Below are 12,178 nucleotides of genomic sequence, written 5' to 3' on the forward strand. Positions count from 1 at the left end.
TGCACTTTTTAGAAATTGAAGGTTTGTGGCACCACTGTGCTGAGCAACTCTATTGGTGTCATTTTTCCAACAGCTTTTGCTCACTTCATGTCCCTCCTGTGTCACAGTTTGGCAATTCTTTCAGTATTTCAAACTTTTTCATTATTATTATATTTGTTGTAGTGATGTGTAATCAGTGGTCTTTGATGTTACTATTATGACTTGCTAAAGGCTCAGATGATGATTGAGAAAAGATGAGAAGCAAAAGGCAAAAGAGAAAGGGAAAGATATATACATCTGAATGCAGAGTTCCAGCATAGCAAGGAGAGATAAGAAAGCCTTCCTAAATGATCAATGCAAAGAAATAGCAGAAAACAATAGAATGGGAAAGACTAGAGATCTCTTCAAGAAAATTAGAGATACTAAGGGAACATTTTATGCAAAGATGGGCACAATAAAGGACAGAAACTGTATGGACCTAATATAAGCAGAAGATATTAAGAAGAGGTGGCAAGAATACACAGAAAACTATACAAAAAAGATCTTCATGACCCAGATAACCATGATGGTGTGATCACTCACTTAGAGCCAGACATCCTGGAGTGTGAAGTCAAGTGGGCCTTAGGATGCATCACTATGAACAAAGCTAGTTGAGGTGATGCAATGTCAGCTGAACTATTTCAAATCCTAAAAGATGATGCTGTGAAAGTGCTGCACTCAATATGCCAGCAAATTTGGAAAACTCAGCAGTGGCCACAGGACTGGAAAAGGTGAATTTTCATTCCAATCCCAAAGAAAGGCAATGCCAAAGAACGTTCAAACTACCGCAAAATTGCACTCATTTCACACACTAGCAAAGGAATGCTCAAAATTCTTCCAAGCTAGGCTTCAACAGTACGTAAATTGAGAACTCCCCAATGTTCAAGCTGGATTTAAAAAAGGTAGAGGAACCAGTGATCAAATTACCAACATCTGTTGGATCATAGAAAAAGCAAGAGAATTCCAGGAAAATATCTACTTCTGCTTCATTGACTATGCTAAAGCCTTTGGCTATGTGGATCACAAAAAACTGTGGAAAATTCTTAAAGAGATGGGAATACCAGACTACCTTATCTGCCTCCTAAGACATCTGTATGCAGGTCAGGAAGCAACAGTTAGAACATTACATGGAACAACTGACTGGTTCAAAATCGGGAAAGGAGTACATCAAGGCTGTATATTGTTACTTTGCTTATTTAACTTATATGCAGAGTACATCATGTGAAATGCTGGGCTGCATAAACCACAAGCTGGAATCAAGATTGCCAGGAGAAATATCAGTAACATCAGATATTCAAATGACACCACCCTTCTGGAAGAAAGTGAAGAGGAACTAAAGAGCCTCTTGATGAAAGTTAGAGAGGAGAGTGAAAAAGCTGGCTTAAAACTCAACATTCAAAAAACAAAGATCATGGCATCTGGTCTCATCACTTCATGACCAATAGATAGGGAACAATGGAAACAGTGACAAACTTTAATTTCTTGGGCTTCAAAATCACTGCAGATGGTGACTGCAGCCATGAAATTAAAAGATGCTTGCTCCTTGGAAGAAAAGCTATGACAAACCTAGACTGCATACTAAAAAGCAGTAATAAAAATTACTTTACCAACAAAGGTCCACATAGTCAAAGCTAGGTCCATATAGTCAAAGCTATGGTTTTTCCAGTAGTCATGTATGATGTGAGAGTTGGACTATAAAGAAAGTGCTGAAGAATTGATGCTTTTGAACTGTGGTGTTAGAGAAAGACTCTTGAGAGTCCCTTGGACAACAAGGAAATCAAATTAGTCAGTCCTAAAGGAAATCAGTCCTGAATACTCATTGGAAGGACTGTTGCTAAAGCTGAAGCTCCAATACTTTGGCCACCTGATGCAAAGAACTGACTCATTGGAAAAGACCTTGATGCACAGTGTATGGGGTTGCCAAGAGTTGGACACGACCAAGCGACTGAACTGAACTGAACTGAACTATGACTTGCTGAAGGTTCAGATGATGGTTGGACTTTTTTTTAGTAATAAAACATTTTTAAATTAAGATACATACGTTTTAAAGACATAGTGCTACTATACATTTATTAGACTATATTATAGTATAAATATAACTTTTACATACACTGAGAAACCAAAAAAAAATTGTGTGACTAACTTTATTGTGATATTCCCTTTATTATGGTGGTCTGGAATCAAACCCACAATATCTGCAAGGTATGTCTGTACCAACCTGGGTATGCTGTGTAGGGACTCTAAAGATGGAATTAAGGTAGTAATCAGCTCAACATTAAATTAGGAAGATTATTGTGCTGGGTCCAATGTAATTACATAAACCCTTAAAAGTGGAAGAAGAAGGCAGAAAAGTGAGTCAGAGAGATGCTAAAGAAGGAGAAGTGTAGTAGATGACAGATGAAGAAGAATTCTTCAAAGAGATTCAAGGCATAAGAAGGACTTGACTAGCCATTGCTGATTTTGAAAATGGAGGAAAGGGGCCATAAGCCAAGTTACACAAGTGACCTCTACAAGCTGAGCACAATCTCCATCTGACAACCATCAAAGAAATAGAACTCCAATACTAAAACTGCATGGAACTGAATTCTGTCAACAACCTGAATGAACTTAGAAGTGGATTCATCCTCAGAGCCTTCAGAAAAAAAAAAAAGCTCTGCTGAAAACTTGAATTTGGCCTGTTAAAATCCAGAGAAAAAACTGAGCCACCCTGGCATGGACTTCTGATGTATACTGTGTAATTTTTTAAATGAGTGTTATTTTAGGGCACTAAATTTGTTGCAATTTGTTGTGGGGCACAATAGAAAAGAAATAGAGAATATGTTCAGTCTTTCACTGTTGAATATGGCATTAGTTGGCCACCTCCACCCCACAGGTTGAAGTAGTTCCTTTATATTCTTAGTTTGCTGTTTCTCTCAGCAATGGGTACTGAATTTTGTCACTTTTTTATTGCATCCACTTAGATAATTGTATGTTTTTCAACATTTTTCTATTAATGTGGTGAATTATATTGATTTTCTCTTTTTAATTAATATTCAGGAAAGTAATGACAACAAATTGAGTTTTTCATTTAAAGCATATAAAGGCGTAGGGTCGCAAAAGGATACTCACTGTAGTATGGTGAAATTATTTATGCTGAGTAGATGAGTATTAATCCTCATTTTTTATCTTTTCTTAAGTAACAGCTTTCAGTTCAGTTCAGTTCAGTCGCTCAGTCATGTACGACTCTTTGCGACCCCATGAATCGCAACACGCCAGGCCTCCCTGTCCATCACCAACTCCTGGAGTTCACTCAGACTCACGTCCATTGAGTCAGTAATGCCATCCAGCCATCTCCTCCTCTGTCGTCCCCTTCTCCTCCTGCCCCCAATCCCTCCCAGCATCAGAGTCTTTTCAAATGAGTCAACTCTTCGCATGAGGTGGCCAAAGTACTGGAGTTTCAGCTTTAGCGTCATGCCTTCCAAAGAAATCCTAGGGCTGATCTCCTTCAGAATGGACTGGTAGGATCTCCTTGCAGTCCAAGGGACTCTCAAGAGTCTTCTCCAACACCACAGTTCAAAAGCATCAATTCTTTGGCACTCAGCTTTCTTCACAGTCCAACTCTCACATCCATACATGACCACAGGAAAAACCATAGCCTTGACTAGATGGACCTTTGTTGGCAAAGTAATGTCTCTGCTTTTGAATATGCTGTCTAGGTTGGACATAATTGAGGTATAATTCACTTATCATGTAATTTCCCCTTTAAAATGTACAATTCAGTGATTTTTAGTATATTCAGAATTGTACAACCATATTATCTATTACCAGTACCTTTTCATCACCCCTAAAGAAGCCCTGTACCCATTAGCAATAATCTCCCATTCTCTCCTCCACCCAGTCCCAGCAATCACTAATCTACTGTCTGTTTCTATGGATTTGCCTATTCTAGACATTTCATATAAATGAAATCATTCAACATGCAGCCTTTGCGACTGGCTTTTTTCATGTAGCATAATTTTTAAGGATAATCCACACTTACTATTTATAAGTACTTCTTCCTTTTTATTGCTGAATGTTCCATTATATAGAATAGCTTATTTCATTTATCCATTCATCAGCTGATGAGCAATTAAGTTTTTTCTAGTTTTTTACTATGATGAATAATGCTATTATGAACATTAATGTACAAGTTTTTTGCAGGGATGAATATTTTCAATTCTTTTGAGTATATAACTAGATGTAGAATTGTTAGGTCATATGCTGTCTCTAAGTTGTATATTTTGAGAAACTGCCAAACTCTTTTCCAAAGCAGCTGTGCTATTTTACAGCCCCACTAGCAATGTATGAAGATTCCAATTTCTCTATATCCTTGCAACAATTGTTACTGTGTTTCATTTCAGTCATTCTAGTGGGTGTAAAATGGTGTCTCACTGTAGTTTTGATATGCATTTCCTTAATAACTGACGATGTTGATAAGTTTTTTGTGTTTAATAACCATTTGCATATCTTCTTTGGAGAAACATCTATTCAAATCTTTAGCCAATTTTTAAAAATTATTTTTCTGTTAATTTTTGAGTTGTAAGACCTTTACATTTCTGTATACAGATCCCTTATCAAATATATGACTCGCAAATATTTTCTTTGTATGATTTTATTTTCACTTTTTTGATGTTGTCCTTCAAGGTACAAATATTTTCAATATTGATGACATTCAATTTATTATTTTTTTTTAATTTATTACTTGGAGTTCTGTCCACAGGCGCCACCTGGGAATCATTTCACAATCCCAGCAGGAGCAGCACCATAGATTCCTTTAAAGTGGTGCTGGAGGGGCCAGCACTTTGGGGCTTCTGGCCACAGGTGGGCAAGGACTTCACTGTGCCCTTCTCCATCTCCTGGCTCACTAAGTCCTGGAGGTAAAGCTGCGCAGGCCAGCATGGCTGTGGGTGACTGCGTGCTGAGTGTTGATGGTGAGAACGCCTCATCCAGCATGGCCGTGGGTGACTGGGTGCTGAGTATTGATGGTGAGAATGCAGGGGGCCTCATACACATGGAAGCCCAGAACAAGATCCACGCCTGTGGGGAGAGCCTCAGCCTTGGTCTCAGCAGGGCTCAGTCCCCTCAGAGGAAACAGCAGAAGGCCCTGGCCCCTCGCCATGGACCCCCTCTCCCCACTCCCACCCCTGCCCAGGCAGTACACCTTTGCACCCAGTGCTTCCCTCAACAATACACCTGGCCTTCAGGGCAACCCCGCTCGCTGACAGTGCCCTGTAGCAGAATGGACAGCTGCTTAGCAAGTAGTGGCTGATGGAGGACATGGAAGACTGGCAGTCGAGGTCTGGGACAGGCCAGCCCCATTTCTTCTGCATCCTCGCCCACCTCACGAGCACTGAGTTCATGCAAGACCTGATAAGGAGCACCTGAAGAAACCAAGGGAAAACTATGTCCTGGAGCTGCAGGGCCCATGCCACACCCACCTCCAGGACTGGCACCCCTGGCACTCTGCCCATGTGCTCAACATGCAATGGTAGTTTGGCCCTCGCTGGCTGGCTGCCCCCTCTGCCTCTCTTTCTGTTCTTCCACCTAGGGCACCTCCCCTTGGCGCTTCCAGCTTCTGCCTACCTCACCCATCCCTTTGTTGCCCCTGCATTGAGCCTCCTGCTGGCCTAGCCCTGGCTGCCCTACTGGCACTGGGCCTGGCTCCATTTGACACTGTCCTCTCTCTTTGCCCTATGGTACTGCTGTCTGCCAGGTCTGTGCTGGCTTGGGCATGAAAATAACTTCTTAGCCCTGCTTAAAAAAAAAAAAGTCTGCTTGCCAATGCAGAGATACAAGAGGCAGGGGTTGATCCCTGGGTGGGGAAGATCCTCCAGTAGGAAATGGCAATTCACTCATTTTCTTTTCTGGAAAATTCCATGGACAGAGGAGCCTGGTGGCCTACAGTCCACGGGGTTGCAAAGAGTCAGACAAAACTGAGTACACACACACACACACACAAACACATGCTGTGAAAGGATTCCTCCCATCTAGTTAATTGGCACATCCATCATGTCATACGTCATACATTTATCTTTTTTTGATGAGAACATTGGCATTCTACTCTCTTATACAACACTGCGTTGATTCACCATGCTATACAATACAACCTTATACCTTACTCATCTTATAGCTGAAAGTTTATACCTGTTTACTAATCTCTTCCTATTTCTCCCTAGGTCCTGGCCACAATTTTCTACTCTATGTTTCTGGTTTGTTTTTCAAGATTCCACATATAATGAAATCTAAATTCAGTATTTTTCTTTCTCCACCTGGCTTATTTCACTTAGCATCTATGTGTTCATCTATGTTTCAAAAGTGGCAGGATTTTCTTCTTTCACATGACTGAATAATATTGTATTCATTGTGAATATATACCACAGCTTCTTTATCCACTCACCCACTGACAAACACTTAAGTTATTTCCATACCTTGATTATGTGAGTAATACTGCAATGAACATGGGAGTGCAGATGTCTCTTCAATATCCTGTTTTCATTCCTTTTTGATATATACCCAAAAGTGGGATTGCTGGATCATATGGTAGTTCTATTTTTAATTTTTTGAAGCACCTCCCTGCTGTTTTCCATAGCGGTTGCACCATTTTACAGTTCCCATAACTGTGCACAAAGATTTCCTTTTCTCCACAACCTACCAGCACTTGTTATCTCTAGTCTTTTTGATGATGGTCATTTTAACAGGAGTGAGGTGATAATATCGTGATTTTGATTTCCCTCATGATTAGTGATGTTAAGAAACTTTTTATGTACCTGTGAGCCATTTGTATGTCTTTGGAAAAATGTATATCCCATCCATTTTAAAATCAGATTTTTTTTTTTGTTTTGTTACTGAATTGCATGAATTCTTTTTTAAAAACAACAATGGCTAGTTTTGTATTCAAGAGCTCTAATAATTGCTTATTTTTAATATTTATTTATTTATATGGCTGTATCAGGTCTTAGTTGCAGCACATGGGATCCTCATTGCATCATGCAGGATCTTTCACTGTCGCACACAGATTCTATTTAGGGTGCAAGGGCTTAGTTGCCCCTCAGCTTGAGGAATCTTAGTTCCCCAACCAGGGCTTGAATTAACATCCCCTGCATTGCAAGGCAGATTCTTATTCACTGGACCACCAGAGAAATCCCTGAATTTTGCATGAATTCTTGATGTATTTTTGGATACTTACACCTTATCAGATGTATGACTTGCAAATACTTTCTTCCATTCCATACGTTGTCTTTTCACATTGTTGATGGTTTGCTTTACTATGCAGGAGCTTTTCAGTTTGATGTAATCCTTGTTCATATTGTCTTTTGCTACTTTTGCTTTTAATGAACGATCCAAAAAAATCATTACCAAGATCAATGTCAAGAAGCTTATCTATGTTTTTTATGGTTTTGGTTCTTATGTTCAAGTCTTTAATGTATTTTGAGTTAATTTTTATGTGCGGTATAAGATAGGAGACCAGTTCCATTCTTGTGCATCTGGCTATCCAATTTTCTCAACCTTATTTATTGAAGAACTATACTCTCCCCATTGTATATTCCTGCCTCCTTTGTCATCAAGTTGGCCATATAGGCATGAGTTTATTTCTGGACTACTTTTATAATTCATTCATCTATGTGCCTGTTTTTGCACAATGCCGTACTATTTGATTACTACAGCTGTGTAGTATAGTTTGAAATCAGGAAACATGATGCCTCCAGCTTTATTCTTCTTCCTGCACTAGATTACTTTGACTACTTGGGATATTTTGTGGTTCTATACACATTTTAGGACTTTTTTATTTATGTGAAAAAATGCCATTGGAATTTTGATAGGAACTGCATTGAATATTAGATTGCTTTGAGTAGTATGGAAATTTTAACAACATTGTTTCTTTCAGTCCATAAGCATGGAATATATTCTGTGTCTTCTTCAATTTCAAAGTCTTAAGAGTTTTCAGATCTTTTACCTCCTTGGTTAAATTTATTCCCTAGAATTTTATTCTTTTCAAAGAAATTGCAAATGGACTTCCTTTTTTATTAAAATATTGATGATTTACAATATTAACTTCAGGTGTACAGTATAGTGATTCAGTATTTTTGAAGATTATACTCCACTATAGATTATTACAGGTAGTAGATATAATTCCCTGTGCTATACAGTATGTCTTTGTTAATTATCTATTTTATATACAGTAGTTTTTAATCTATTAATCCCATACCTCTAATTTGTTCCTTCGTGAATTCAGGTTGTTAATACTTTCATATTGCACTATGCTTATTATTTTCCCTTCTTGTAGTGTCTTTGTCTGGTTTTGCTTAATAGAGTAATGCTGGCCTCATAAAGTGAGTCCAGAAGTGATCACTCATCTTTCAGTTCAGTTCAGTTCAGTCACTCAGTTGTGTCTGACTCTTTGTGGCTCTATGAACAGCAGCACGTCAGGCCTCCCTGTCCATCACCAACTCCCCGAGTTTATCCAAACTCATGTCCATTGAGTTGGTGATGCCATCCAACCATTTCATCCTCTGTCGTCCCCTTCTCCTCCTGCCTTCAGTCTTTCCCAGCATAGGGTCTTTTCAAATGTGTCAGCTCTTCACATCAGGTGGCCAAAGTATTGGAGTTTCAGCTTCAGCATCAGTCCTTCCAATGAACACTCAAGACTGATCTCCTTTAGGATGGACTGGTTGGATCTCCTTGCAGTCCAAGGGACTCTCAAGAGTCTTCTCCAACACCACAGTTCAAAAGCATCAATTCTTCGGCGCTCAGCTTTCTTCACAGTCCAACTCTCACATCTATACATGACCACTGGAAAAACCATAGCCTGGACTAGACAGACATTTGTTGACAAAGTAATGTCTCTGCTTTTGAATATGCTGTCTAGGTAGGTCATAACTTTCCTTCCAAGGAGAAAGTGTCTTTTAATTTCATGGCTGCAGTCACCATCTGCAGTGATTTTGGAGCCCCAAAAAATAAAGTCAGCCACTGTTTCCACTGTTTCCCCATCTATTTGCCATGAAGTGATGGGACCGGATGCGATGATCTTAGTTTTCTGAATGTTAAGCTTTAAGCCAACTTTTTCACTCTCCTCTGTCACTCTCATCAAGAAGCTCTTTAGTTCTTCTTCACTTTCTGCCCTAAGGGTGGTGTCATCTGCATATCTGAGGTTATTGATATTTCTCCCGGCAATCTTGATTCCAGCTTGTGTTTCTTCCAGTCCAGCGTTTCTCATGATGTACTCTGCATATGAGTTAAATAAGCAGGGTGACGATATACAGCCTTGACGTACTCCTTTCCCAGTTTGGAACCAGTCTGTTGTTCCATGTCTAGTTCTAACTGTTGCTTCCTGACCTGCATACAGATTTCTCAAGAGGCAGGTCAGGTGGTCTGGTATTCCCATCTCTTTCAGAATTTTCCACAGTTTCCTGTGATCCACACAGTCAAAGGCTTTGACATAGTCAATAAAGCAGAAATAGATGTTTTTCTGGAATTCTCTTGCTTTTTTGATGATCCAACGGATGTTGGCAATATGATTTCTGGTTCCTCTGCCTTTTCTAAAACCAGCTTGAACATCTGGAAGTTCACGGTCACTCACCTTTAACATGTTGGAAGAGTTTACAAAAAATTGGAATTAATTCTTCTTTAAATGTCTGTTATAATGCACCAGTGGAACCATCTGGTTCCGAACTTTTCTTCGTTGGGAGCCTTTGATTACTGACCTATAATTCTTCCTACTAAATGATCTGTTCAGATTTTTCATGATTCATTCTTGGTAGGTTGGACATTTCCAGTAATTTATCGATTGTTATATTTCAACTGAACAATACCTAGACCAGATAAAGAGGGCCAAGACCTTTATTTCAGCACCCTGTAGTTATTTCTTTAGCAGCATTATATCTGTTAAAATTGCTAGATTGTATCCTGCACTGGACAGCAAGTACCTAATGAACAATAGGCTGTCCTGATCAACACAGTCATTCCAGACCTGAGTGTACTAAGATAAAAAGTAACCCTCATTTTTTATGGATTCCATATTTATGAATATACCTCATTACTAAAGTTTACTTGTGACCCCCAAAATAAAATTTCGCTGTGTTTTCTTGCTCATTTTTTGACATTTACAAAATAGGGGAAGATTTTAGTCAGTCAATACACATTTTCCTGCTGCTGCTGCTGCTAAGTCACTTCAGTCGTGTCCAACTCTGTGCGACCCCATAGACAGCAGCTCACCAGGCACATTTTCCTAGCTAAGGTCAAAGAAGGCAGTGCTCTGCCTTCTTGTTTCAGATATCAAACTGTAAACAACTGTTGTTTTCACAGTCTATTTGTGTTTCTTTTTGCTTTTTTGTGACTTTCGTTGATGACTTGGTTGTTTAAAATGGTCCCCAAATATAGTATTGTAGTGCTCTCTAGTGTTCCTAAGCACATGTAGGCTGTGATATGCCTTACAGAGAACACACGTGTTAGATAAGCTTCCTTTGTACATGAATTACAGTGCTGTTAGCTGTGACTTAAATGTTAATGAACCAATTAAACACAGTGTCTTCAAACACAAGCACACATAAAGCAAGATTATATATGTTAGCTGACCAAAATGTGATGCTCACAGGAATGTAATGTGTACTTCCTCTAGTAGCAACAGTTCAATATTCACTAATCCAGTGTTTCAGCAACTTGACTAGAATCAACTATATTTGTTGAATGCATGAAGCTGGATCATTTGATTCCAAACCCAAAGCTTGTGTGACTGCAGTATATGGTGGTATACAGGCAGCATGCAATAGTATATGGTAGTAACAGTGATTGTGGAGACAAGCTTCCTTAGAGTTCAATCCTGGCTCTTTGACTTGCTAGCTGTCTAATTTGGGGCAAATTATTTAACTTTTCTCTGCCTTCTTCCACAATTGAAAGCGCAGACAAAATAGTTGCTAATGGTTGCCTGGGCTGGGTGTTGGGGGAGGGGACTGACCACAAAGAGGCACAAAGAAAGTTTTGAGAAATATTCTGCACCTTGTTTATAGGTTTACAGTGGTAGTTACAAAACTGCCCATGTTTTTCAAAACTCACAGAACTTAAAAGGGTAAATTTCACTTTGTATAAACTCTAACAGTAAATTTGAAGGTTTAAAAAGGAGTAACAGTCAAGATTAAAGGAATAATGCACATAAAACATTTACTGCACTACCTGCTTATATACTCTAAATATTTGTAACTTTCTAACAATAACAGGGAAAGGTTAGGGGGTGTGAGGAAAAGCAGAGTGGACTCCTGAACCAGGGTCCTAATCTGGCTCTTTCACATATTAGCTACATGCTGAGCTCAGTTTAGGGTGTTCACTTGCTTACTGTAAATCTGACTGGACAACACACGTGAAACATCTGTGTAAACCATGGAGTCACACAGAAGAGTGAGAAATGGAATTTTTCATGAGACAGCAGTACAAAATCACAGGCCCACATAAACTGGGGTTTTAAGGCCATCTCTGCAAGGTAGTAGAATTTGGTGGGCTGTGAAACCACTGAGAAAAGGAGAATGCGTCTCTTTTTAAGAAACTCGGTCCTAATCCTATTCAAGTCACTACTGGCTCCTATTAATTCCAAGACAACCCAACTGGCCTAATGAGGTACAGGCATACCTCAAACTTGAAGGAATCCCAATGCCAGGAGGATGTAAGAGCTGAGTTTGGCAGCACATCTTTCTGCTGGACAATGCAGTAGGAGTCAGACACCATTTGCCTCCAAAACTCGGTAACAGCCTCTGATGTGAGGAGTGTGAGGAGAGAGTTAGGTCATTTCACCGCTGCTTTTTAGTTCGTGGATGTCTCAGGAGTTCTCTCCCTTGAGAGCGGATCAGCAGTGGCAGCCGCCGCTGGAATCTCATAGTGGGCGACTGGTGTCTCCCGCGAAGCCCACAGTGGGAGCCGGGTAACACCATACTGCACTCAGGCTCTTCCTCAAGTAAAAAGCATGGTTTGGAACGCCAAGTAGGGCTTCAAGTTGGGCCAGAAGTTGGAACCCAAAGTTCCCTCCAAAGCCACGAGATACACTCGTTGAATTCGCACGCCTTGTGAGTTCTGACAGCCGTCACATGACAACTACCACAACACCGGAGGGCACGGGCCATCAAGTGCGTGGCTTGGTTTCCGTTCAGTTCGACAGGGA

The 12,178-nt window shown here is 39.9% G+C and overlaps 1 pseudogene; it reads left to right on the plus strand.

The window, feature by feature from the left end:
- The first annotated feature begins 2,936 nt into the window (after window positions 1-2,936).
- LOC101906811 (PDZ and LIM domain protein 7-like) lies at window positions 2,937-5,528 on the plus strand (annotated as a pseudogene).
- Window positions 5,529-12,178: the final 6,650 nt, after the last annotated feature.

Source organism: Bos taurus, chromosome 1 (genome assembly GCF_002263795.3).
Source record: "Bos taurus isolate L1 Dominette 01449 registration number 42190680 breed Hereford chromosome 1, ARS-UCD2.0, whole genome shotgun sequence".
In the NCBI taxonomy this organism is placed as follows: domain Eukaryota; kingdom Metazoa; phylum Chordata; class Mammalia; order Artiodactyla; family Bovidae; genus Bos; species Bos taurus.